We start from the raw sequence: 15755 nt of genomic DNA, 5'->3' as shown, positions 1-15755 counted from the left end.
GCACTGTTTACAGTGCTACAGGCCTTCAGAATTCGGTATTTTACCACCCAATCCTATTGGGTGATAAAATACCGAATACAGGTGTACATGCACATTTGGGCATGTCTGTGTGCCACATGGCACACATGCCTGTACTTGGGGTACTAGAGGGTGTCAAAGTGACACCCCCTGCACCCTTGCAGGATTCGGTATTTACTGAATCGGTAAATATGGATTCGGAATTGCCCATTGATTCCTATGGGCTGCAAGGCCCATAGGAATCAATGGGAAATAGCGATTCGGTATTTACCGATTCGGTAAATACCGACTCGTACAGATTCGGTAATTTTTTATCTACATCTGCCTGCTTCAGATTTACCGACTCTTAAATACCGAATCGGTATGATTCGGTATTTAAGAGTCGGTAAATCTGAATTACCTACATCGGGCCCTGTATCTCCAAGCTGTCGCTAACCTCTGTTAGTGGTAGTTATCCGGTGAAAACTAAAGGATTGCCACTTCTGGTAGCGATAATGACATGCAAGAGAGGCAGTAGGAGGACCAAAAAAACTGCCTCTAACTGCAGCCAGAAAATAGCTGGTCTTAAAAATGGAGATAACACTTGAGGCCTCATTTCAGCAGGTTTTGGTGCTGGACAGCGCTGCAAGCAATGTTGCTGCGCTGCCCTGCGACAAAACTACAGGGCAGGAATGCGCACCTTCAATGAGATATTGCGCATTCCTGGGCCTCAGTCATGAAAAGTGTTTCAGCCCTGCAACAAGACAGCATTGCAACACTTTTCACTACCCCCTTCTTGCGACACCATGGATGCACTGTATTCACTAGACAGCGCTCCATGATTCAAGTAATGACAGATACGTCTGGAAACCTGACGTATCTGTCTGCCCTAAAGTCACACATTGCAGCAGTTGTGTCACAAGCATGACGCAACTCAAGCAATGCATGGGGCCAGCCTATCCATGTGGCACTGTTTCACCCATACGCCTGCCATCAGGCAGGGGTAAGGTACTGAGGCAGTGCTGTCCTACAATAGTTGCAGTGAAATATGATGGATTTCACTATGCCACTCCTATGAGGCCTTGTCACATAAGAACGCACACCCTGCATACATCATGCCTGATGCAGGTATGATGTGGCAGGGGGCTTCACAAGGTCACGCATATGTCTACCTGCGTCACTTTGCAAATGCGGCGCAACTTGGTGCTAGATTTTGCCTGCTCTTTTCTTGAGGGGTGCCAGTGTGTCGGCGCAGTTGAAGATCCATGGGTGGCGGTTGCGCGCTGTGGTGTTATCGCCTGTAAGCATTGGCGGAGTGGTGGAGCTGAGGGAGTTGACGAGAAGTTCTTCGGTGGCCTTGATCCAGCTGCGAGGGGTGGCGATGATGGCAGTGGTGTATGGTGTGCATGGTGAAGACGTGATGTATACAATGATGGTCGGTACTGGAGAGTCCGGTGGTGTGGCTGTAGTTGAAGTTACCTCTGGCGGAGGAGACATGCTCGACCGTGTGTCCTGCTATGTGGCTTGCTGCGGTGACTAGCTGCTTGAGTCTGATGTTGGCAAGCTTCCCCAGGTAGGGGTGGTATTTTGTTCACTGGGGTTGTCCAGGTGGAAGTAGAGTTCATGGTGGATGGGAGAGCCTGGGGTGCAATGAGGTCTACATTGATAGTGGAGAATGGGGGTCTATGGACTGGGGGGTCTGCAGAAGAGGGTGCTGGAGAGGATAGGGTTGGGGTTGGAGTTGGTCCGGATCTGAAAGTTGAGGTGTTCCATGGTCACCGTTGGGTCATTAGAGTGCACGGTCAGTCAGAGTGTGCTTCTGTAGGTGATGGCAATGCCTCCTCCTGGGCGGTCAGGGTGGTCCTTGCAGGTGATTTAGTAGCCGTCAGTGATGGCAATGGCGATCTCCAGTCCAGAGCAGAGGTTGCTCCTGGCAGGCGATGTGGCGTCCAAGGTTGATGGCAAGGAGGGTGCTGGCGTCGTAGCGGTAGAGTGTCCGAGAGGAAGGAGCCTTGGCGATGAGGGCGGTCCAAGGGCAGACAGACACAGACAGGCTTGCCTATGGCTTGCCTTTGGCACAGGAGACGGCCATTACAATGCAGGCATTACATCATAATGCCTTTACAACGCAACTACAGCAACGCAGGTGCCTTTGCATCGCATTCTATTCCAACGCATTGTGAGGTTAGTAATGGTGTTTTTTAAGTTTTAGGTTGGGTAAGGGTTTCGGGGGTTAGAGATTAAATTTGCGGTGTATTATGGGGTAACATGAAATTTGGGGTGTGGTTTGGGGTCAAATATGAATTTTAGGGTGTGTTTTGGGGGGGTCAAAGATGAATTTTAAGGTCCAGGGTGTGCTTTGGGGGATCAAAGATTAAGTTTAGGGTCCAGGGTGTGTTTTCGGGTGCAATGATAGTTTTAGGGTGCACTCACTGAAGTGGGAATGGTAATGTTTTCATCGCCACTATCCAGCACTTTCCCTACTGTTGTAATATGCGTAGTATTAGAATGCATTGTAATGGAATGCGATGTAATTGTATGTGTTGTAACATCATATATACCTTTGGCACACCAGTGGTATGCCCGTTGCGCATGGGCGCACAGCGCCCGCCATAGAAAAGTGCTGCAGGGGGGACTGGACAGCTGGGAGGTGGGAAACACCAGAAAGGACACTGGATTGGTCGGGGACAGGGGTGGGTGTTGTAAATATTTATATGAAAGACATCTTACTTCGAGGCCGGGTCCCATGTATTCGTTGCTCCTTCTCTCCTGAGTCTGCTGAAAGCAGTGGAGTGATGCTCTTCCGTCATTGCGCATGGGCTGCTACTGGGGGTGCGTCACACCAGTGCTAGGCCTAGGCGACTCGACCACGGTCCTCCTCTGCTGCGCGTCCCACCTTCTCCTTCCCTGGACATTAACACCATGTTTCAATCAGCTGCACTCTCTCCAAATCTGTGACTGAGCCAGCAGGAGCCTCAGCCAGGTGGGATTTCACAAGCCTGGGTACAGCAGTCACTGCCAAGTCAGCTGGGGAACCTCCCAATGCAGGTGATGCAGCAGAGCCCCCTTAGGAGTGAAGTTGCAGTGCTCCTGCCACACAAGTTTGGTGCAGCTCAGGGGCCTCACCCTCCATAGCGTCAGGCCAGTGCAAATTCATCTGGCCTGTGATGCAGAGAGGCGGCGCCCACCATTGCTAATCCCCTCCGCGCACCCCGGTGTAGTGGTGGATCGTAGTATGCAATGCAGACCTCCCTACGTTGGTGCGCAGGAGTGCCTTTACCATTCACAGCCACAAGGAGCTCAAGGCGATCTTCTCACACAGGTCAGCAATGTGTCTCCGTGCGCCCTGCCAGACTTCACCACCAGGTAAGGGTGATAGCTGAGCCTCATTGTCTACCCCCATGGCTCATCGACTCCAAAGCACCTCTGCATCCCACTCCAAGCTCCAGACGCAGGTCCAGTGAGGGATCCAGGCTTCAGACGCAGGACCAACGAGGCATCTGGGCTCTAGACGCAGGACAAGTGAGGCCTCCAGGCTCCAGGGACTGTCGCGCTTTCAAGGTTTTGAATGCCATGGTGTTGCGAAGAGTGCGCAATGAGAAGTGATGCATCACTGGTGTTGCACCTCGATGTGACTCTTTTCATGGATGTAGCCCGATATTTCTTCTTCCTCTGGGACTCCCGCTGGTCATCCTGGATGTTGGGGGGCTTAAGGGTGTTGGTGATCTGTGCTGCACTTGGCCCTGGCTGCTCCATTCTGCATTCCTTTGTTTTTTTGCCTTTTCTGGAGGTCGACTGGTAGGCCATTTTTGTCTATAGAGGCAAAGAAAACTCTCGTTGGGCTAACTAGCATGCGTTTTTTTGCCGCTAATGGGCCTTTCGTTAGTTTTCGCCAGCTAATGCCGGAATTCCTATCACCATCACGCTAATGTTACCGACAGCTTTCGCCGCTGATCCCTGAAGCTACCACCATGTAGCATTGTCCTGTGAATACGTCGTCAACAAGGCAAAAGTTTTCAGCTCTACATGGCGGTGAGAAAACTGCCGCTAACTGGCATTAGCGGTAGTTATCGCCAGTCCTTGTACATATGCCCCTAAGTTTCCAAATGTATGCCAAAGACGCACCAATATACATCAGTTTAGAGTAGGGATCAAGAAACAAAAGTACCCCTGAAAGCCAAAACCCTGTATTTGCTTGGACAAGGCCCTACCTGTGCTAAGTGATGGCCAAATGCGGATCATATTAGTGAAGGAAGTACAGAGATTGCCCCTTATAATAGACTTCAAGATTAAAACCCAATGCAGGGTATGCCGACTTTGGGCTGCGTAGCTTCTGCTGACTGACATTTCGCCGCCTGCACTTCAGTGATGTCTTTAACCTTGGGCAGCACACTAACTTACACCTGAGAAAGGGATTGACATTAAGTCACATAGATGACCCTAAATCTTGACCATGAAATGCTAGGATGGACACAAGCATCCAGCTCTAACTTTCCTCTGACAACTAGACTTTTGGAACTAAACCTAAGAACGGTAGGATTTGACCATTTCACAGTCCTAACTGGAGCACAAATTCAATAAAACATTGAAGAACTGGTCAATTTCACAATAAATTATGTTGGTTGATTGATCCTAATGTGTACTGATTCATGGCTGCCCCACTTAATGGCAAATCCCAAGCTTGGATATTGATTATAGGAAGAAAGTCAAGTGCTCCTGCAAAGCTTATTATTGCTAATAATTGAGTAAGTGGACACTTTACATGCTGTTAACCTCTTTAGTGCTGGCATCAGTCATTGGCTGACACCAGCGGTAACTCCCCAGTGCAGCTGTCGGCCAAGTGCCAGTGCTAAGGAGGCTGGTGCTTGCAATAGAAGCTTCCTTTTTTTTTTAAAGGTGGGGGCCAAAGTGGAATCACATTTACTGAAGACCCCAATCCTGCCAATCTATAATGCCCACTAACATCATATGGGAAACTGAACCCAGTGGGACCATTAGTGCCTGATTGCTGCCAGGGAGCATAACTCTGTCTTCCCTGCACCCATCAGTGTGCAAGAGGCAGTGTTGAAAAGCAGAGAACGTCCCCTTTCTAGTGCTGTCTCTCCCTAGTGGATCTCTGCTTGAGGATTGCTCTTAGAGGCAGACACGGCCGGCACAGGCAAGAGCGGTGGGGCGGGCAAGGACAGGGTGGGGAAAGTCGACAGAAGATGATGGAAAATAAAATTTAAAAAAGAAAAACACTTACCTTGCGCCTGCCACATCACTGACTTGGCGATGCGGCGAGCGCAAGCTAAGTGTTTTTCTTTTTTTGAATGTTATTTCCCTTGCCATCATCTGTCGACTCCCCGCTGCCCCGTTGTCCCACGGCTCTTACCTGCACTGGATGTGACTGCTTAGAGTGCTCCACTCCACTGCCCCCAGAGATTATTTGGAGTGAGGGGCCTTTGCTCTCTGCCACTCTCCCAGGGACTAACAGTCTTTCAGCCTCAGTTGAGGTAGTTGAGGTTAAACAACAAGAATTTCTGCCCCCATCTCCCACCCCCCTCCCTCGGAGACAAAAAGCTAACCAGACACCAGGGTTTTCGACATGGCAATAAAAAACTGAAAAAGGCTACCTACTCTGGAATTGGCCTATACCCCCACCCCAGAAGAGGCAGTAAAGTATTTCTGCCACCAGGAGGCTGAAAGGAAATTTGCCCAGATTGGCGGTTTGCCAAAAATATGCCTTCTCTAAGGGGATTAGAAAGCCCAATGTGGGCAAAAGGATGTTTGCAGTGTGGTAAAAAATGGGGGTGGAGGTATACCACCTTGACATTAGGTCATATCCTCAGCCATAAGCAGCAACACAATAGCTCACTAGACATCAGGGATGTTGAAATGGTGCCAAAAAGACCATACCCCCACCCAGAAGAGGCAATACCCCTGGGGGTAGATAGGAAATGTGCCCCAATTGAGGGCTGTCCGATAATCTTCTCCTCGGGAGGGTAGAAAGCCAACTAGACGCCAGGATTTTACAGTGGGGCAAAAAACAAGGGTTGGGGACATCCCAATCTAGCATCAGGCCATAGCCACAGCCCAAAAGGTGCAACACCATATTTATGCCCCTTCGAGGGCACATAGGGCATTTGCCTCATTTTGCCTCAGGGATTTCAAAGTAGCATCAAAAAAGATGGGGTGGCCTTGACATTGGGCCACACAACCTCCCCAGAATGGGAATAGACTCCTTCTGCCACCCGTACCCCACCCCCATTGGGCAGCTATGAAATTTGCCATGATTATTTCATCTCCCATTGTGAGGCTCTGGCTTCCTTTTTTCTGGAGAAGGTCCAGGTTATTTACCAGGCCTTCCCTAGTATCGGGCCAGTTTCGGGAGCTCTAAATTGCGCTCAAGGTCACACCACCCTGCACTCCTTCCCCCCGTTACTCCCGGAGGGGTTTAATAAACTGGCCCTGCAAATTAAGTCTGGCTCTCCTTCGGATCCTTTAAGACCAGCTCTTTTTAGAGACAAGTCTTTTCTGGGACGCTCGATGGTGTGTTCCCTAATTAACCTCTCGCTGGCCTCGGGTGTGGTTCCAACCAAATAGAAGCAGGCAGTGGTTTCTCCAATTTTGAAGAAGCCTTCTTTGGATCCTTCGAAACCCGAGAGCTACCGCCCTATTTCATTACTCCCTTGGCCGGCAAAGGTCGCGGAGGCCCATGTTAACCTGGCCCTGTCAGGCCACCTCGCTCGGGCCAATGTCCTGGACCCCACGCAGAATGGCTTCCGCGCTGGGCACAGCACGGAGACGGCCCTTCTTGCCATGGTGGAGCATTTGCTGGCGGTGTTGGATGCTGGTCAGATGGCGGCCCTTGTATTATTAGACCTCAGCGCCGCCTTTGACACCGTCTCTCACAGCATTCTGCTGCACCGTTTGGAGGAGATTGGCATTGGGGGGCTGGCTCTGCAGTGGTTTCGCTCCTTTCTCGACAATCGTTCTTTTTGCGTGGCCATCCCACCTTACCAGTCCAAATTCCAGCCTCTGGCCATGGGGGTTCCGCAGGGATCCTCGCTGAGTCCCACGTTATTCAATCTTTACGTGAGACCGCTGGCTGACGTCGTTAAGCAGTGGGGCTTGACTATGGTCTCATATGCTGACGACACTCAGCTGGCGGTTACTCTCAGTGGGGATGCGGAGCTGGATGCCCCTAGGTTTCAGAACGGACTGAAGGTGGTGGCCAGCTGGATGACGGCGAATTGTCTCCAACTTAACGCAAGTAAGACAGAAGTTATGATTGTCGGTAAGAGAGCGGAGCTTTGGGGGGACAGGTGGTGGCCTTCGGAATTGGGACCATCTCCGACTCCAGTCTCGGAATTGAGAAACTTGGGAGTCTGGCTGGACTCTAGCCTTAGCTTCGTTGGCCATACTAAGAAAACCACGGCATGTTGCTTTGGTGTTCTCCGGGGCTTAAGACCTGTCCTCAAATTCTTTGATGCCCCGACCAGGCAGCTGGTGATTCAGGCGACGGTAATCTCCCGGCTTGATTACGCCAGCTCTCTCCTGGTGGGGGCTAACCAGGCAGAATTCACTCGCCTGCAGCGCGTCCAAAATGCTGCTGCTAGAGCGATAGTTGGCTTGCCCAGATGTTGCCCCGTTTCTAACACCCTTCGCTCCCTGCATTGGTTGCCGGTGAGGATGAGAATTCATTTTAAGGTCCTATGTTTGGCCTTTAAAATCTTAAAAAGCACTGCCCCCCAGATCCTGACCAATCTTTTATCTTTGTATGTCCCGACACGCTCTCTCCGATCCTTGGGCCAGGCCCTCGCCGTGGTTCCCCGGTTCAAGCTCTGTCGTGCCGGGGGCCGATCCTTTCGAGTGAGAGCCGCGGCTATCTGAAACTCTCTCCCGGTTGAGATCCGTTTGTTTGAGGATCTTCTGCAGTTTTGTAAGGCCATTAAAACCTTCCTGTTTTAATTCTGCCCCTTAGTCGTTCCTTTTCTTGTTCTTGCTTTAATGGTGTTATGTTTTACCCTGTCTGGCGCCAGGACGCTCCTTTGCTGGAGCAGCTGTGCGCTCAATAAATAACTGCAACATAACATAACATAACATTAAGGGTTCAGCCATAATCTGCTCCCAGAACAGAAAGTCCATGAGACACATAGGATTTTACAGTGGGGTAAAAAAGGGGTGGGGGTGTCCCACCCAAACATTGGGTTATATCCAGCAACAAAGTTTTTCTGCCCCACCTGAGAGAGCAAGGGAGTTTGCTTCCAGTCTCTCCGGAATGGAAGAAAGCCCACTGGATGCCAGGGTGTTTTCTAAAAAGGTGAGGTCAGTCCATGCTGACCTCTTACCCTATCCTTAAAGCCCCAACAGCCTGTCCAGTTCTCAGGGGACTAATATATCTCTACCACATGACAAGCAGGAAAACATTTCTAATTTTTCTGGATGTAGGTTTTACAAATGGGTCAGGGGGTGGGGGTAAATCCCAATTTTGTCACATTTCCATTGCTGATTGGTTGCAGTATTTGACCATGGGTTTAGACAGCAATTAAGAAAGACCGACTAAACCCAGACATATCTGAACACTTGTCACCCAGAGGAGTCCCGGTTGCTGTGACTTGTGTGTATCCTATGGACATTTTCTGACCCATAATGCCCTGTAAATCTCAAACTTAAGCTTAAAACACACATGTTCCTCACATGTATGGCAAAGAAAATCCCGGAAGCTTGGGGGATCCACAGAATTGCTATCCCCTAGCATTCCCCCATATTTCCCAATATATTAGCACCCCACTTCTGTGGGTAGGTCTAGCGCCTGTGACAGGCCGCTTCATAACAAGGACCTTGCGAGGCCTACAGAGTGCTCATGTGATCCAAAGTTTGGGGTCTTTCCTGCTGCCAGTGTTGGGAAATCCCCCCATAAGTGGAGTTCCATTAGTAGCGGTGACATGTGTGGAAGCACTGGACAGTAGAAAGTTTGTGATCTCTACAGATTCAGGAACTTTTCCCCACAGAAATGTGAGAAAAATGTCTGTTCTTACCCAAGGTTTGAGGTTTGTAAGGCTTTCTTGGTAAATCAAACATTGTGTGAATCAGCTGCAGCTCAATTGCTGGCTCTGGGTATCACCTGTTTTTAGAGAATCTACAAGCACTATATTTTCTCTGGACCATAAGGGTCTATCCGATGTAACCGCCACTGTGACAAAGTACAGATGAAATTGTTGTCACAAATGGCTACTATTAATCTACTTATTTTCATTCTTTTTTATTTCAACTATTAGTTTATTTAGGAAAACTTTGAGGGATCTACAAAATGTCCCCTTGCTGATTTAAGAATGATGCCTGCTTTTCAGGAATGTATGGCTCTCTACGATCACACATGGGTTTCACACCTGTTTCCACCACAAACTGCAAGTCGTTAAAACCACAAATTGAAGAATGCAAACACTGTGGTTGAAATAGTTTTTAGGAAGTTAGGTAGTGGATGATCCTAGCACAGCAAACATTTCAGAGATACCACTTTTAGAAAAAGATTATATATGCCGTATTGTACAGCACTATTTACCATTTTGCCCCCCATAAAAAACACAAATGTAGCTATATTTTGGTTATTTCCTCAGTGCCCTTCAGGAAAATCGTCAAACCCTGGATACATTTAAAATCCTCAGGTTGTTGGAAAAACACGAATTTGGCACGGATACCTTATGAGGAAAAAGTTATGAAGGAGTAAGCACGAAATAAACCAAATATTTTTAAAAATAATAATAATGTACCCTGTGTCTGTGTGTGTGTGTCTGTGTCTCTCTGTTGGTGTGTGTGAGTGTGTGCGTGCGTGGGTGTGTGGGTGCGTGCATGTGTGAGTGTGTGCGTGCGTGGGTGTGTGCGTGTGTGCACGTGTGTGTGTGCGTGCGTGGGTGTGTGCGTGCGTTGGTGTGTGGGTGTGTGCGTGCGTGTGTGAGTGTGTGCGTGCGTGGGTGTGTGCGTGTGTGCACGTGTGGGTGTGTGTGTGATTGTGTGCGTGTGCGTGCGCGAGTGTGTGTGTGTTTTTTGCATCCTGTGCAGGGATTGGAACAGTTCTCGAAATGATCTGTAAGAAGAATGAGTGCACTAAGAGGACCGGTGCAGAAAGCAATTTAAACTTCAAGCTAGTTATAGAAAATTATAAGCATTAAGAATTGAATCAATTGTCTTATTGGGAATTCCTGTGTCGCTAAGGTTATGTTTATGAACAGCTGTATAAATCTATTTCAGCATTGTTATTGTACATCCTGACGGCCCAGAAAGCTGCTCAGATACATATTTGGTATTGACTAAATATTGCTTTTTTGTAATAAATGCTTTCGATCAGCGACCTGTGTGGAAATATGACTGAGCATGATTGGTTTTGCCTGCAATGGAGCCACAATTGAACAAAGACCACAGGGGTGTGGATGCAGACAAGGGAGAGGAGAGGCAAGGTCGGGGGTGGGGAATGTAAAAGCTGTTTCACATTGTGGAATCTGTACAATCTAGAGTCAGTGCATTGAATGATTGTCAAAAGTGTAAACAATTATCTTTTCAACTTAAAAAAAGAGTGTAAACAATTGTGCGAAATGTGCCGCAGTGATTTTGCGCACATTAAACTTGCTTTTTCTATTTACGGAAAAGTATTGTTAGTGCATGAAGAAATGACATAATACCCTTCACTGCACGGGAAAAATGCACGGAAATGCTTCACCGGTTAGCACCAGGAAAAATAGATGTATTGCTAAATGCAGAAAAACTGGCAAACATCTGTTTCCACCAGTCATTCTCCACTTAAAGCTACAACTGTGGCAGTATCATAAGTAGACGTATTCTTTGATATTTTTCCTAGCTTCTGTCTGTACATCTGTGGTCTGCAGTTGCATCATTTCCCTCTGTACAACAGTGTTTTCTGTTCCAGGAATGCCACAGGTGACACCGAGAAGACTGTACTTCCCCTTGTCAGGTGTGTTATGATCCAGTTACTAGACCTCACAGAGAAGTGCATTCCTCCACCCATCAAACTTGCAATTCTGTAATGCTGAATTACATCACCAAAGAGAGATGACTGACCGTGCATGGCAAAACTTGGCTGTCAAGACAAATCAAGGAAAGCTTTATTCGACTGTTTTTTAACAAACATAAAAGCACATAAAATAGATAATTTTTACATTAAATTGCATATATTAAAAACAGTAAATAGAAACAGTTTCAAATTTAAAATAAAAATACATAGCTGTAATAAAAACCATCTAAGAAGAACGGGGGGGGTTCCCGTACAGTTAAAGTTTATCAGTAATAAGACTTTTTCTTCGGTTGAGTACTCTCTTCAAAAACATAGCTAGCCTCCATGCTATGTGTTCGTTCTCCAGGAACTGAAGTTTGACTAATGCTGAGCAAGATTGCCTCAACCCCTGAGATTTTAAAAGTGGAAGTAACCACACTCTCCTTAGTTCTGAATAAAATGTACAGGAAAAAAACTAAATGAATAGACGATTTGGCAGAATGATTGTCACAAGGACACAATTGCAACAATCGAGACCAGTCGTTCATTTTAGGAAAGGTCGCGAGTCTAAGGACAGTATTAAGCCTAAGACTGGTTAATATCAATCTATCAAAAACGCCAGGTACAAATGTCAAGTATGGCTCCATTCCTAAAGGTAGTTGATATTAACTGGTGTTGATCAACACTGGGCTTTAAAAGTTCCCCTGAGGATCGTACTGTGTCCAACAACCGGAGACCCTCCTTTTTTAGGAGCTTTCTAGGGTTCGCCTGCATGGACCTTGGGTCAGTAAAATATTCTAAATGGCCTAAGTCTTTCATAAAGTCACAAACAAACCTAACCCAAGGAATCTTTAAAGCCCCATCCAATTCAAGACTATCCTGCAAAATCTCCCTGTTTAGCTGGGTCTGCTCCTTTGACCAGATACTATGCCCAATAGTATTGGTTCCATTTTAATGAGATCAGAGATAAAAGGAAGATCCAACTCCTAATGAGAAACATAGGAAGATGTACTCGGTGGGACAGATAAAATATATCTTAAAAAGAAGTTTTCAACAAGTTGTAGCGAAAGAGTGTTGACAAAACCCCCGACCCCAGCCCCGTACATAGCAGAAGTAATGAACTTGGCTTTATACATTTATAGGATCTCCCATGGGGGTTTCCTGCCTAATTTCTTTGAAAACGTTGCAAGGGCAGTGGATGACTGAATGAACGCCAGTTTTTTAGTGGATATTGTTTGGGCCCATAAATCGTTGTGGTTAAATAATATACCAAGGTATGAGAAGCTCTTAGTCGAGGCTAGCTTCTGACCATTCACAAATATGTCTTTTTATCTCTGACTCCCTTGGCCACATCTCATCACTAAAGTCTTTGATATGTTAAAACTAAGACCAAGGTCCTTCATGAAGACAAAAACAAACTGTCAAGGACCCTCTGGAGACCAATTTGAATTTGTGCCATTAAAACTGCGTCATCCGCATAGAGGAGAGCAGGTATGGATCGGCCACCAGCTTGAGGAAAATCTTGTCCACTCCTAAGTAATACTTCACCCGTCAATTAATATAAAGGTTAAAAAGAAAGGGGGTCGGCACACAACCTTGCCTGACCCCCTTCCTAATGGGAAATGCAGCTGTACGCTCCCCTGCTAGGCCAAAACGCACACTGGCTGATGCACCACTATAAAGAAACCTAAGAAAAATGATATGTGGGTCAACCCTCAGAGCCTCGAGGACCTCCCATAATCTATTGTGCCTAACAGAATCGAAAGCTACGGTGAGGTCCACGAAAACCAGGAACAATCTACCCTTTTTCACCCTAGTATATTTCCTTACCAGAATGGCCAAATTTAAACATTGCTCCGTTGTACCCAGCCCCTCACGGAAGCCATACAACAGGTCTGATAAGACCTAAGTGTCTTCTGCCCAATCTTCCAGACGGTCCAAGATCACACGCCCGGACACTTTTACCATAGAATCAAGTAATTAAATTGGTCTATAACAACCGTGGTCCTGGCGATCTCCTGTTTTTGAAAATTGGGACGATAATAGATTTACAATGTCACTAATTGTTTTGTCACTGCCACAGAATACACTTTCGAGCATTTTAAGGTATAACCATTAATTTTATCACGTTTAATCTCACCTATAACCTGTGTGGCATTATTAGTCCTTTTTGACCTATACAATGGCATATTAACCGTTAGACATAGAGGGAAGTGGTCACTCAAGGAATTATCCTCAACCTTGAAGGAAAGTAATCTAGATGCTTGGTTGGATGAAGCTAAAATGTAATCTATAGTTGAGTTTAAACCCCTTCCATTAAAAGTGTGAGGCATCGGAACAGATGTTGCCAAAAATTAATTCACAAAACCTAATTCGGTACTAACAAGCAACTCATTAAACAACTCCCCCGCCCTTGAGTGACAAAAATGGGTATTGCACAGACCTTCTTCATACATAAGACCACAAATTCTGCTATCCTCAATAGGGCACATTGCACAGTTAAAATCTTCAACCAAGATTATCATAACATCTTTTAGGCTAGCGTTACAAATGGAGTTCAGATCGCCATCTAAGTTTTTTAATACCTGGCCAAGTTCGTCTGGTGCAATATTGTTATAGAAATTAGCCAGAACCATACAATAATTAGCACTTAAAGACAGTTTGACTATCTGGTAATATCTGTCCCCCAAATATGACTCTATTTTGTTTATTTCCAGCTTATTAGAGATGTACATGCAAGGACCACCCTTTGGTCTGCCCCCTAAACGCTTCACAGCTTGGGTGTCAAAGGTTTTAAAACCGTTGATGTGAGTTGGTTCTCTGGACCAGGTTTCCTGCAAACATAATATGTCACAACTCTAAATGTAGTCACACCAGACAGGATTATTTATCTTTGAACGCAGTCCTGAAATAACATTACAGGGAAACCAGTCAAGGTTGGGAGGGGGGCAGGATGGAACAGGCCTAGAACTATTGGAGTTGTCAACACAGGTTGACACTGATGTTTGAGCGGGATGCTTACAGGGTGCAGGCAAAAGGGCCGTGCTCCTTGCGTTGTCTCCCCTCGCTGGTACTTCCCCTTCACAGTAGTGCACAATTAGTCTTGTCTCTGCGCTGTGTCCATTTGTTCGCAACTACACTCCTGTACTAGAGGTCCCACTGCTCTACTCCCAACTTGGCTGTCTTCTATGCTCATCTACAACCTCTCTAGAAGTTTTCATCTTTCATTCATGACATGGTAGTGTCAAGACACCCACGGGCATTCGCTGCATTTTACTAATTTAAAAATCAAGGGCCATATGAAGGAAGCCTAATTGCGCTCACAACATTTGTGATCGCAATTAGGGCAGTGTGCTATGTAGCACACAAAAACCCACATGAACAATAAGGAATCGCAAAATTTGCGATTCCTTATTTTGCTATTGCATTTAAGGAATCACAAATTGCGAATCCTTAAATGCAATGTAGGAAGCACCCAAGTTGTGTGACTTTTGGCTTAAGGAATCGCAAAATACCACCAACTTCAGGTTGGTGGTATTTTGCGATTTCTTCGAAAAATGCACTTTTTGGCATTTTTCAAAGTGCCATGTGGGTCTCATACATGCCCTTAGGGCATGTATGTGGGCTAAATTGTGCACACATGTCAATTTCAGGGGTGCAAAAGGTTGTCCTATTGACACCCTTACAACCCTGAAATTTCATTCTCAATTTGCGATTCTCTAATTGAGAATCGCAAATAGAGAATGTCTTCCCACTCATTCCTATGGGCCTTCTAGCCCATAGGAATGAATGAGAAGGTATTCCTTATTTGTGAATGTTATGTTATGTTATTGAGAGTCTTATAGAGCGCTCAGCTCCTCGGACAGAGTGTCCCGGCACTAAATTTGCGATTCGCAAATAAGGAATAAGTGGGATTCGCAATAGAATGTGTTAATCCTACCAACATTTCGTTTTGCAATTCTCTAATAGAGATTCCCTAAAAATCGCAATTTGAGAATCGCAAAATAAAAATTACCTACATATGCCCCCAAATCAATTAACGCAAAACAGACTGTATATGTGCCAAGCCCTGGAACCACCTGTATAGTCACATCAGGGCTATGAAAAGTGAACAATGTTACATCATAATCAAATGTTGAATATCAATAAAATGGTTTCAGGTAGGATACACTTCTAATACGAAATACTACGCCTAGACAACGTTTAAAATTTTTCACACATTGGATGTGGGTTGTACAGGGGAGCTAGGAAAATATTAAGGGATTTCTTCCACTTGATGCCTTTCTGGAGGAGATGGTATTTAAGGTCCAAAGCCTTATCTACCTTTGTCTGGTAGGGCTTTGTGTCAGAAGCCATGGGTGATAGTTTGAAAATATCCTGGTGCCACTCATGAGCTGCCCCTTCATGCAAAGTAGTGCAAACTAGTGTATAGTGCGTTTACAATACTTTACAGGCTACTTTCTAGTGCACAGAAAGTTTTGTACTGGAAAGTTAGGGCCATATGTATCAAGCAAATTAGAATTCGCAAGGCCTTTGCAAATGCTAATGTGCTAAATGGAATGTATGAAACATTTTCGCAGCAAAATAAGGAATCGCAAAATTTGCCATTCCTTATTTTGCGATTGCTCTTAAAGAATCGCAAATTTTGCGATTCCTTAAATGCAATGTATCAACGAAAAAATATTCAAAAAATGCCCATAAGGATTCGCAAATTACCACCAACTTCTAGTTGGTGGTAAGTTGCGAATTCTTTTAAAAAAGCTTTTTT

This window comes from Lissotriton helveticus, chromosome 2_2 (assembly GCF_964261635.1).
Source record: "Lissotriton helveticus chromosome 2_2, aLisHel1.1, whole genome shotgun sequence".
Classification (NCBI taxonomy): domain Eukaryota; kingdom Metazoa; phylum Chordata; class Amphibia; order Caudata; family Salamandridae; genus Lissotriton; species Lissotriton helveticus.
This window is presented reverse-complemented; position numbering follows the sequence as displayed.